Genomic DNA, 13617 nt, shown 5'->3' with positions numbered 1-13617 from the left:
TTCCTCCTTCAGAAGTGAAGGATCAAACTAAAAATGAGGTTTTTTTTTCCTAAATGTTCTCTATTACAATGTTGTTACCTCATTATGTCATGCACTGGGTAATTGGTGAAAGTTTCAAGTTTAAAAAAAAAATATATATATAGACTGATTCCAGTGATGATTCTGCTTCACTCTTGTGGGTAACCATGGTAACATTGTGAAACTCTGGCAATCGCCAGTTGGCATGTTGGCAACAGCTACATCACCCTCGTTTGTGTGGCCAAGGCAGGGAAATTCTAATCGAAGCTCGGCTATCCTGTTTTTGTTTCTTCCGGCTTACAAAATTGAGGCTCTGAGAACTTTGCTCAATTATGTTCAGATAGAAGAATCTAGAAAATGAGAATAGAACCAAAAGAGATGGGTTTAAAGAGGGGGAAAAGAAGGAGATCTGAGGGGCAGGTTTTTCTACTTACAGATGTCTTGCTTTCATCATTTGGGGGATTTAATTGTTGAAATTATACAAGACATTGGTGAGTTCACACTTGGAATATTGTGTGCAGGTTTGGCTCCCTAATTTTAGGAAGGGTTTTATAAAGTTGAAAAGGTTCATAATCTGGTCGGGATTGGAGAAGTTGAAAAAGTAGGCCTGGATTCCTAAGAGTGTAGGAGGGGTTCTTATTGATGTCTATGAAGTTATGAAGGGGATAGATAAGGTGAAAAGTGAGTTTCCCAGATTAGAAGAATCTAACATAGGGCATAAATTTGGTGAGGAAGTGGGATTAGAAGAGACACCAGTCGACAGTTCATCACTCATGGTAATTGGCATGTGTAATGAGCTGCCAAACAAAGGGGTAGAGGCAGTTATGTTCCTTTAAGAAACACTTGGATAAGTTCATCGATGGGAGAGGTATGGGCCTAATGCGGCCAAGTGTGACTTAAGCAGGAAGGCAAATTGTTTGACTTGGACAAGTTGGGTTTTTCTGTGCTGAATTGCCCTGACTCTAATATCTGGAATGAGCTGCAAGAGGAAATACTGTATTTTCATTCAAATAACGTGCACATAACGCGCAGAACATCATAAATTGTGTGAAAATATTTTCGTATAATGTGCACATACATATACCGCCCAGTTATAGTATTCTAAATTCCGACTGACCAAAGCAATTTGTATTTAAATGGAACATGAGATAAAACGCATACCAGTATCTGTCACATTTCATCTTCTGTAATTGACACCCAATCAACTTCTCCCAGAGTTGTCAATTTCCCATTATATAGATGATATCCTGCTGCAACACATTAGGTGCTTTCAAGCTGCCTTGCAAAATGGGTTTAACTAGGCACTTTGCCTGGTTAGCACCCCACTCATGAGGCAGCTTGAAAGGATCCGACCCGGTCAGCATGCTCCGAAATCAAGCGGGTCCTTGTCCTACCTCGGAGGTAGTCAAGGAACCCAGTTAAACTTACCTAGGTCTCGTCCACCAGCGGCTTGAAAATGCAAATGGCTGACCTGATTTTTCCGGTGATGTCAGCACTTGCATGCGTGCACCACCAGGCAGCTTGTTGGCACCATGTTCAAATTTAGAGAAGGAACTCAGCAGTGCAGGCCAGGAAAGGGGATATTACAGTGTGGTTTAAACGTGCTTCCCAGGAAGAGTAAGGTTAAAATCTTTTACTTCATTTTATCCAGTGATGCGTCACTCACTGTGTCATTGCTGGAGCGGGATCCTCCACGGTGGCGATTTAATAGGGCGATTTCCCCCTGCAGGTTAAAAGGTGCTGGGAGCACCTTCAACCCATTAAACGCACCTGAGTCCCAAGAGGGCGACCCAGGTGCGGCAGTTTAAAAACACCTACTAATAAGCTTTGGAGAGGATTTAATTAAATAGATTGAAGACCGACTTCAGAGTTAAGCAGGATTTTAATTCTCATATTGTCTCAAATCAGTGGCGCTTGATGTAAATCTCACTCCTCTGGGATGGATCTGGGCAATTAACATTGATAAGGTGCAATGCCCTATCCAGATGTCCTGTTTATAGGAATAGAATGGCATTCAGTACAAAGAGATATTACCAATATCAAAATTTCCCATGCATGCTATAAATTGTGCACGTTCTTTCATTGCCGCTATTACATTCCCACACTCACTATAAATTACCGGCACATCTTTCCCATGGCTACTACAAATTGTGTGCGTTCTTTCAATGCAGGTATAAATTTCCCACGCTCGCTCTAACTTCTCATGCCTGCTATATATTGTGCGTGTTCTTTCAACGTGTAAAAAATATTCTTGTATAGCACACAAATACATAATGCATAGGGGGTGCCTCATTTATAAAATATGGACATAACATGCACATTTAATATGACAGTAGAGACAGATTTTGACAGTTGCTGCAAAGAGGGATGTAGGCTGAATGCAGGCAAATGGGTCAGCGTAGCTGGCCATCACAGTCAGCATAGCTGAGATGTTAAACCAGTTTCTCTGCCTCAATAGCCAATCTCTTGAGATATTTCTTATGGTTTTAGAGACACCAGTGAGAGGAAACAAACCTGATATCTAAAGTGATCTTCCTTGTATCAAGACCCTTAAGAATGTCATCGTTTTAATGAGATCAGCTCCCTTTCTAAAAACTCTGGACTTTTTTCCTGACCCTGTGCATTTGCCCTTCCGTACCAGACAGTGCTACAACCAGTAAGAATGCTCTCCCCGGTACACCTGTAGAAATCTTTTAGTCTGGTGACATACAAAATCTCAAATTCCTCACCAAGTATATCCTGCTGTTGAGAAGTTCATCCAATATTCTTCAGAAAATGTTTTTAAAAATGAACCAAGTTTCATAGAAATAATTAAAAAAAACAACAGTTCCACTCAATTTGCATAATTTTATCCCTCCTCTGAAAAGTATTATCAGGATACTACAAGGTGACAGAGCTACATAGTCCAATGCTGATTAGCTATTCTTTTTGAATTTTTAAAATGTAATTTCTCCACAATACCTTTTGTACTTGATTGTTTAATCTTTTATTTCATTTTTAATGTATGAACTGAATTTAGAAGCTGACATTTTTCATTTGGACATGTAGCAATTAAATTATGAAACTTCAAACTGTTAAAGAGCACCTTATTCATCATCAGAATTATAACTGAAAACAAATGTATTGTGCTGGGAGGGACAGGGAAGAGAACAGTTCTTAACATGTTTTCATTGAACAAAAAAGATCTTGTAGCGGCAGCTACACTGCTACTGAAAGAACGCACAACCAGATGGGTTGAGCTCAGTGAGCAGAACTGATTGATTGCTGGCTGCTGGGCTGGACTTATACTCCCAGCCCGGACCTGGCTGAGAACTGCGCTGGGGGGTGCTGACGTCACCTGGGTGTCACATGGTCCCCCAGCGCGGGCTTCTGAGCCCTGTGCTGTGAAGAAGGGGAAACCCCCCCTGACGGCGCCATTTTGGCCGGCTGCCCCGCCGCGTGGATTACTAGTGGGGCCAATTCGCCTGCCTAGTGATGTGCCACCACACAGCCCCCCCCACCCCAAAACCGGCACAGTAAACTTCCCGCCTGCCGCTGATGTGCAGCGTCAACGTAGACCCTGAACGCTGGACAACCTTGTACAACCTTGGAGGATTTAAACCATGCTTTTTGCTTCAGCTTTAAACCATGTTTTTTTACTTTTGCAGCCTCTGCTTCTGCAAGGCTGAGAACCTGCTTGTTAGACATAAGCTAAATTCCTCCATGGGGCCCAGAGATGCAGTTATCTGACAAAAGGACATCTATGTACCAAGAACATTTAATCTTCCTGCTTGTTTTGGTCACAGACTGTCAGAGGCCTAGCCTTGACGCAATGTTTTGGTCACGGACTGTCAGAGGCCTAGCCTTAATGCAAAATAAACCATTGTATTCAAAGTGATAAGCTGAAAGTTGTGTTATTCGATAGAAGCTTAGGCATGCTAGCTTGCTAGCTTATCTTTCTTGCTGTGCTGGGAATAGGTGCTTGGGTAAGCAGTTTTTGGGTAATATAAGCCATGGTCCCGCTGCTGAAGTTTGAGACTCTCCGAGAGGTGGCAACATCTCTTAGCAAGAAGAACTTCTAGAGTCCAGCCAACATCCCGGTCGGGGGAGGTGGAGAAGCTGCTACCGGCGCCCCGACAACCTACTACAAGTGTGCAGTCGTTGCCCCGCTTCGGCAGTTGGGACCAGTCCAGGCATTGATAAGTATAATTGGGAAGGACTTGCATATTGTAGTTTGATATCAGCTTTAGAATTTGTAATAAAGATTTGTATAAACTGAACTGCTCAAGGTGTGTGTGTCTATTTTCTTTCGGTAGCTCTGTGACCAATCTAAAACGAACAAAGTGAGAGGTACAAGTTTACCCAGGACAGGCCCCTCTTAAGGTCTCTGCAGAGGTGCCGCAGGTGGGCCCTGCCAAATAAAAATGTACTCCGCAGAAAGCAGCTCACTTGGGACGTAAGATGGCCATGTGCCATGACTGGACAGCGGTGGGTTGCGAAGGTGTCCAAACGGACACGGAGTTGGGGAAGCAGCTCATGCGGTGACCTCTGGGGATTGTGAGGCATGATGATGAACTCACCAGGAAGTGCTAGCAGTGCGCCAAGGACCAGCTCAGTTGATGACGCCTGCAGATCCTCCTTGGGCGTGGAGCGGATGCCCAGGAGCACCCAAGGCAGTTCGTCCACCCAGTCGGGACCAGTGAGGCGGGCCATAAGTGCCAACCTAAGGGGACAGTGCAGCCTGCGGGTGATAGGCCGTGGTGCGGTGTAGCTTGATCCCCAACCTGTTGGCGAGCTGTGCCCAGAGCGCAGAGGTGAACTGGGCACCCCGATTGCTGGTGAGGTGATTCAGAACGCCGAACCGGGTAACCCAACTGTGCAACAGCGCTCGGAAGCAGGAGTCCGTGGAGGCATCCGGCATTGGGATTGCCTCGGGCCAATGAGTGGTGTGGTCCACCACCGTGAATAGGTAATGGTTGTCCCGGGAAACAGGTAAAGGCCAGACTATGTCCACGTGAATGTGGCTGAACTATTCCCAGACGTGCTCGAACTCTTGCACAGATGCCCTGGTGTGCATGTGTATCTTGGACATTTGGCAATGGGTGCATGTTCTGGCCCAGCCCACGATCTGCTTCCACAGCCCATGCCGGATGAACCGCTCTACCACCATTGGACCATGGACCCGATGGACGTGTGCGAAAGGTTGTGAATGTGATGGAAGACTTGCCTATGCCACTGTTGGGGAATCCCTGGCTGCGGGGTGCCCATGGAGATATCACACAGGACGGTACTTCCGCCACTCGGAGTCAGGAGGTCTCGGAATTGCAGGCCCGTGATGGCAGTCCTGAAGGCCTGCGTCTCATCGGACTTCTGGTCCCGGGTGAGCTGGTCAAAGTCTAGGCTGGGCGTCAGTGTGCAGATGGCCGGTCGCAAGAGTGCATCAGCGACCACATTGTCCTTCCCTGCCTTGTGCCGAATGTCGGTGGTAAACTCCAACACAATGGAGAGGTGACGGTGCTGGCGAGCCGATCAGGGGTCCTTCACCATCGCGAGTGCCTGGGTGAGGGCTTTGTGGTCAGTGAAGATGGTAAAAGTCCTCCCCACCAAGAAATAGCGGAAATGTTGCACCGCCACTGGAGCAGCCCAATAACTCACGGTCAAAAGCGTTATACTTGCACTCTGGTGGGCAGCGAAGCCGGCTGAAGAATGCCAGCGGCTTCCATTGTCCGCTCACCTGCTGCTCCAGGACGGCACCGATGGCTGTGGCAGAGGCATCGATGGAGAGCGCCATATGCAGGTCGGAGTGCAGGTGGGCGAGCATGGTAGCCTTCGCGGGGGTGTCCTTGGTGTCCTCGAATGCACTGCAGGCTTCTGGGGTCCAGGTGAGCATTTTGTGCTTGGATACAATGAAGGCGAATAGCAGCTGCATGATGTACGCAGCTCCTGGGATGAAACAGTTGTAGAAGTTGACCATACCTGTGAACTCCTGCAGCCCCTTGACATTGTCGGGATGTGGGAACTCCTTGATAGCGGCGACCTTCGTAGCAGTGGGCGTGGCTACCTCGGCCGTGATGGTATGGCCCAGGAACTGCATGGACTCTTTCCCAAACTGGCACTTGGCTGGGTTGATGGTGAGGCTGAAGTTGGTCAGCCGGGAGAAGAGTGTACGCAGGTGGGCCTTGTGTTGCACCCAATCCCTGCTGGCAACGAGGATATCGTCTAAGTAAATAAAGATGAAATCCAGGTCCCTGCCCATTGAATCCATGAGGCGCTGGAAAGTCTGAGCGGCATTCTTGAGCCGAACAGCATGCAAAGGAATTTGAACAGGCCGAAGGTGTGCACCGGGATTTGGTGATAGCTGCGCATCAGGTCAACCTTGGAGAAAACCCTCACACCATGCAGGTTGGCTGTAAAGTCCAGGATGTGAGGGATGGGGTAATGGTCAGGAACTGTCGCCTCGTTGAGCTGTCGATAGTCTCCACAGGCATGCCAGCCACGGGAGTCTTTTGGGATCAGGTGGAGCAGCAAGGCCCATAGGCTGTCGGACTGCCGAATGATCCCTAGTTCCAACAGATGTGAAAACTCCTCCTTCGCCACCTGGAGCTTGTCAGACAGGAGCCGGCGTGCCTTGGCGTGAACCAGTGGGCCCTGGGTGGGGATGTGGTGGAACACCCCATGCCACAGTGAGGCAGTGGAGAACTGTGGCTTGAGGAGGGTCGGAAACTCATCCAGGATTCACTGGAGCTCGTCTCTGGGCATGCTGATTGTGGCCATCTGCGACTGTTCTGTGTGGGAGGCATTGAGGCGAATGGCCTGGAAAGTACGGGCGTCCATCAGGCACCTACCCCGAATGTCCACCAGAAACCCGTGGGCGAGGAGGAAGTCGGCATCCAGGATGGTGGTCGGAAGGGACGAGACAGTGAACCTCCATGAGAACTTTTGTCAGCCGATCTGGAAGTGGACTGTCTTGTCTCCATATGTCCGGATCTCTGTTACGTTGCCAGACGGAGGGGAGGTCCTCGAGGTTAGTTCCTGAACTCGCTGGCCATGGCCGGGATGACGCTGATCTGGGCCCCAGTGTCGACAAGGGACCGCCAGCCACTGACTGAGTCCCACAGATAGAGGAGGCTAGCCGCTGCAGCCATTAACACTGGCCGGCCTGCTCATTTCCTTGGAACGAGCAGAGCTGACGACACTTCCAAGCCTTGGCTCCCCAGCATGGTGGTAGAAGCAGAGGCTTGGAGCAGATGCCGTGCCCCTGGTTATGCTCTTGGTGGCCCCTGCAGGACTGTTGGACTGCCGAGCCCTCTGGGAATCGCTCAAGCTATAGCTCTTCGGCCTTCTGAGCAACCTTCCTCAGGTTGGTAAAGCTCTCTTGGGCCAGTAACGGCCAGATGTCCTCAGGCAGATGGTCGAGGAAAATGCGCTCAAAGAGTGGGCAGTTATTGTGATCACCCATGAGCGTGAGTATCTCGTCCATCATCTCCATCGGGGACCTGTCCCCAGGGCGTCATGCTGACGCCTGGACAGTCCGAGGGATCCGGTAAGCACTCGCTTAATGGTCTTGTATTTGTCTTCAGCGGGTGGGTGCTGAACGAGGTGCAGCATGCGTTTGGTGGTGGCCTGGTCCAGGGTGGTGATCACATGGTAGAATTTAGTCGTGTCAGATAAAATCTGGCGGAAGTGAAACTGAGCCTCCGCATGGCCAAACCAGGTCTCAGGTCTCCGGCTCCTGAACCCAGAATTCAGGCAGCTTGACGGCTATAGTACTGATCCCAGGTTCGCTCTTGATGGATTCAAAGACGTTTGAACCAGTCGGGGTCACCGATTGTAGCGACAGCTACCCTGCTCCTGAAAGAACACACGACCAGACGGGTTGAGCTCAGTGAGCAGAACTGATTTATTGCAGGCTGCTGGGCTGGACCTGGCTGAGAACTGCGCTGGGGGGGTGCTGACGTCACCCGGGTGTCACATGGTCCCACAGCGCGGGCTTCTGAGCCCTGTGCTGAGAAGAAGGGGAAACCACTGATGGTGCCATTTTGGCCGGCTGCCCCACCACGTTGATTATAAGTGGAGCCGGTTCATCTGCCTAGTGGTGTGCCGCCACAATTTCTTGATTTTCATCAAATATAATGAAATTCCTAAAGAAATCAGAGGAGCAAAAGTTACAATGCTTATAAATTTGATTTTGCCTTCATTATTTATTGTGCCATGAAATGATGTGGCTGATCCAGTCAAGCTACCTGGACATTTACAGGATGAATATAAAATAGTCCAGCAAGCCTCTGTCTGGGAAAGAAACTCACTTGAAGGAAAGGATCATATTTTCCAAATATGCGTTGATATCTTTGTCCAGGGCATAATTTACTCAGATTGGAACATCTTTAGGATTTTTGATCACCAGAATTTATAGTTAATCAATTTACAATTGATCAATTATGGGGCGGTTGGTGTAGCAGTTAGTGCAACGCCTTTACAGCCCCAGCGATCGGGACTTGAATCCCACAATGTCTGCAAGGAGTTTGTACGTTTTCCCCATGTCTGCATGGGCTTTCCCCGGGGGCTCCAGTTTCTTCCCACCATTCGAAACATATCGGGAGTGTGGTTAATTGGGGGTAAATTGGGTGGCAAGGCCTGTTACTGTGGGATCTTAAGTCAAGACAGCAGTTCTGGCACAAAAGCTGTGGTCTACCGGGCAGGAGGCATGCCTGCTCTCTGCTTCTCTAACTTGGACTACCTAAAAAGATTCCAATGACGTTGTCTCTGCAAAATCCCTTAAAAGCCACTAAAAGGATAAGTTGATGTTAGTGACCTGTTCCAGCCCAGCAATGAGCTCCATATTCTCTAGTTATACTGGCCATATATGCTTGACACCAGGCACCCAACGCAGAAGTGCCTGAGTTTTGTCTTGGGAGAAGATGAGCAACAGATAAAATTCAAAATGTGCTCAAGGTTTCCTTCAAAATATGCAAAATCTTCATTGACCTCTTCCTCATGACTGTTCAAAGTAAATTTGTCCTCAACTGATTTTGAAGGTTTCTGGTTTCATTCAGCTGAACAGCTTTGGTGCAGGATGACAAAGCCTTCTCCAATTCATTTGTCATTTCTGACCTACATCTTCAATTTCACTGCTGTCTGCAAATCTGTGTAAATTAGAAACAATTATGGGCCCAGTATAACTCTTGAACTATCAATTAATATTCCTCTCAAAGCAAAAGTTGTATGAAATACCAAGCTCTCTGGCAGCAGACAGAGAAGTCACGTTAACCTTTCATCAGAATCTGAAATGTTAACTGTTTCGCTTCCCACAGATGATGCCTGATATGGTGGGCATTTCCAACATTTTTTGTTTTTACTTCAATGTTCCTCCCAATACCTTTCCAAACAAACACATCGATAATGAAAGTTTGGCTTGTGGCCTCAATTTCCAGTCAAATCAGTAACATGTATAGAGGGCTCACGAGTCACATTAAAGTCAAGAAAGATTGGCTGAAGAAATCCAGATTTCCCACATTGATCTTGCAGAATTCCTGAACAAAAAATGAAAAATGGGTGTTCTTGCTTCCAATGTTTTAGAACTTTGTATAGCACTACAAGTTGATACTATTTTGTATGCCTCGTTCTTAGACTAATCAGGATATAGAGAACCTTTGGAATAAAAGGAAAATCTTAAAAGCCACACACCATCCTGACGTGGAAAAGTGTCCTTTAACATTACTCAATCAAAATCCTGGTGTTAAAAACGCACAAAGCTGGAGAAACTCAACGGTAAAAATACATAACCGACCTTTCGATCCTGGGATTCCCTTGCTCACAGCCTTGTGGGCATAACCACACCTCAAGAACTGCGACAGGGCAAGAAGGGAGCTCAACTCCTACTTTCTCAAGGATAATTTGGGTTGGTCAATTAAATGTCTGCCTCAGTCACAAAATCCACACCACTAAAATAGAGCTGAGACTCACCCAGTGGTATACAAATTGCCCTCCTAAGTCTTCTGTGATTCGTAAGGGATTGCTTAAGGTCGTATGTGAGTGGAGAGGAAAGGTTGAGAATCACTGCTCCAGATCCGATTGTTACTGAAATATTTTGCTTGAGAAAAGTTGTCATTGGCCCATTTCCTTTGGAGTTATGAAACCGTGCACATAATGAGTCAATTAGGTACATATCTTTCATTGGACAAATATATAAACTTTAATCCTGGCATATCCTGAAGGGTTACTGAGTACAAAATATAAAGGTACAGTATACCTTGGTAAATGAAATTTGTAGTTCAATTTAAGTGGTATCCCAAAACAGTAGACTGGGTCGAAAATATCAAATCTATTTTGATTTTGTTGAATTTCAGGTTTAAAGTTTCATGTGGTGACATACACCAATTCATGTATGTTTTCCAATGTGTTTGTGCAAATCTGGGTACATTAAGATTTCCTTGAAGAAAGACTCAGGCCTGAAACATTGGCACTATATGGATGCTGAAAAGTTTCTTCAGCATTTAGTGTGTTTTTACTACAATCACAGCATCTGTAGACTTTCATGTTTCATGCACTGAGATTTTTAGACAATCCTGTTCTGCCATCTACTGATGATTTAGTAGATGGCAGCTGAACTTTCTTTTCACCAGCCAGATTCTTGGGAAAGAGTTAACATGCATTGAGTTTAAGTAATCTTCAATTCAAATATCAACTTGCTGGGATTAATTTGTGATTTTACAAGGGATTTATACAAGGGGTTAGTGTGGAATGTGGAAGAAGGCAGGGTCAATTGCAATGCTCCACACATTAAATCATTGGGTAGATTACAGGGAACATGAAGCTTGGAATGTCTGATATGGAAATGATTTGATAAAATCCTGAGCCCTAACCTTCACTTTTGTTGCTTTTTTTTAGAAAAGAATAAATGAAGTGATAAACATCTTACTGTAAGATAAAAAACTGTGAAATAGTGAAAATCAAATAACATTTTGAGACATTTATTCTGCAATACACAGAATGACATGCAAACTATCTTTAATTCAACAGAGAATGTGTACATCCGATGCTAAAGTGTTCCACTGCAGTTGAGAACTTAAAAATAAAAAGTAATGAAATCGTGCAATCTAATATTATCCTTATTGGATCCAAATTTGTTGTCAGAAAGTTCACGTTCAAGTTTATTACATTCCGATTGTGCAAGTACAACCCAATGAAATAGCATTCTCTGGTCCTCGGTGCAAAGCACACAACCAGACATAACACACTTACAGACAAATAGTCCATACACAAGACAAATGTACATATATAAAATAAATAAATACTGTTTAGTAAATATTTGAGTCTCGGATGGTTAGCGTGAGCAGTTCCTTTTGTTGTTTAGCATTCTCATTACCTTTGAGAAGAAATTGTTTCTCAGCCTGGTGGTGCTGGTACTGATTGCCATTAGTCTCTTTCCCGATGGGAACAGCTGGAAGATGGTGTGTGCAGGGTGGAAGGGATCCTCAACGGTTTTGCATACCCTCTTCAAACAATTCCATTAGATCACATCAATTGGAGGAAAGGGAGACACCAGTGATCCTTTCTGGCACACTTGTGGTCCTGTGGATTGACCTCCAATCCAATTCTCCACAGCCATCAAACCTAAATACCAAAATATTTCAGTAACAATCGGATCTGGAGCAGTGATTCTCAACCTTCCCTCTCCACTCACATATGACCTTAAGTAATCCCTTACTAATCACAGAGGACTTAGGAGGGCAGTTTGAAAACCACTGGGGGAGTCTCAGCTCTATTTTATGGGGTTTCAAGTAAGTTTGTGAAGTGGTGTGGATTTTGCAACTGAGGCAGACATTTAATTGCCCAACCCAAATTATCCTTGTGATGCAATCGGCCAAGAAGCTCTCAACAGAGAGGTTGGTAGTCTTTTCAGGAAGTGCAGTCACTGTTGTACCCTTCTAACAAATGAGAAGATGTTGTGTGTCTACTTGTTAAGTGGACTCCAATCCACGGTGCTCTATACTCTCTCCAGTACAGAGTTAATGTTGTGTAGTGGAGGGTGGTCGTTCCAGGTCCTCCTGAAGTCCACAATTGTTTCATTTGTCTTGTCCATGTTGAAACTCAGCTTGTTATTCTCACACCATATCACAAAATTTCTCACCCTTTCTCTGTGGTGCAACTCATCGTTGTTGCTGATGAGGCCGACGACTGTTGTGTCACCTGCAAATTTGATGACACTGTTGGAGCTGGATCTGGTGATGCAGTCATGGGTCAGAGAGTGAACAGGAGTGGGCTGAGAACACAGCCCTGAGATGAGTCATTGCTCAGTGTGATGGTGCTCGACATTCTGCTATCAACCCTGACAAACTATGGTCTCCCATATTAAAATAGAAAGATCATAATAGATGGGGGACAAATTCAATTAGTTTTCAGAGAACGTACAACTATAGAAAAGTACCCCACATCCCCCTGGCATGTCACAAAGCGATAGCCGGTTATCACTATGAGCTCAGGTCTTATGCAAAGTAGTCCTCATTGAAACTTATAGGAAGAGAAGCTTTAATTCACATCAGAATGTCATGATTCCATTGCAGAATTTCTTCAAGTTGGCAAACTTTATGGATCAAAAGGGAATCATGATTTAATTGATTTTGTCTGTGTGTATTCAGGAAGTGGCCAGGACCCCTACTCTCCTTGCCTGTCACCCATCCCTTTGACACTACCTGCATTGAGAATACATAGCAAGTCAGATGCTGGGTGGGTGGTGCATCTTGTGACCCATCAAAACATGTCCACCATCTCCAAGGAACAAGTTAGGAGAACACTAATCAGGAACAGCTTTGACACCATAAAGGGATTGTCTGTCCTATTGCAAAGTTACTATTTTGCATGAGGATAACTGAATATAATCCTGTACTTACTGTTTTTTTTATTCAATTCGTATACTACTTGTAGTTTTTTGTTTTACAAAGTTACAAAGCAAGGCTTTTGCTGCACATGATATTGTACAATATATATGACAATTAACTCATTAGGAGTATGATAGAGACTCATTCACTTTCATAGCTGAGTTCAGCTCCAACAATACTCAAGATGCTTGAATGGCAACTACTTATTTCTCCTAAACCAGTGGTTCTCAACCTTTTTTTTCCCACTCACATACTATTTTAAGTAATTCCTATGCTCTGTGATTAGTAAGGGATTTCTTAAGATGATATCCGGGTAGAAAGAAAAAGGTTGAGAACCACTGTTTTAATCGTACCTAATTGACTTGTTATGTGCATGGTTTCTTAACTCCAAAGGAAATGGACCAATGACAATTTTCCTCAAGCAAAGTATTTCAGTAACAATTGGGTCAAGAGCAGTGATTCTCAACCTTCGCATACCACCTAAGCAATCCCACAGAGCACCAATGGCACGAGGATTACTTAAAGTGGTATGTGAGTGGAAAGAAAAATGTTGAGAACTACTGATCTAAACATTTGTAACCTCCACCAATAGTATATTAAATATATTGAATTCACTTTTATAAACTATTCATAAAACACCCAACATCATTTTATCTGATTTTAAGAATATGCTTTATTTAATTCCTGGCACAACATAATAAATCATATCAAAATCACTTCACAGAGTTATTAATTGGCTTCC

This window comes from Narcine bancroftii, chromosome 4, assembly GCF_036971445.1.
Source record: "Narcine bancroftii isolate sNarBan1 chromosome 4, sNarBan1.hap1, whole genome shotgun sequence".
Classification (NCBI taxonomy): Eukaryota; Metazoa; Chordata; class Chondrichthyes; order Torpediniformes; family Narcinidae; genus Narcine; species Narcine bancroftii.
The sequence above is the reverse complement of the archived record's forward strand: the minus strand, read 5'-3'. Positions refer to the sequence as shown.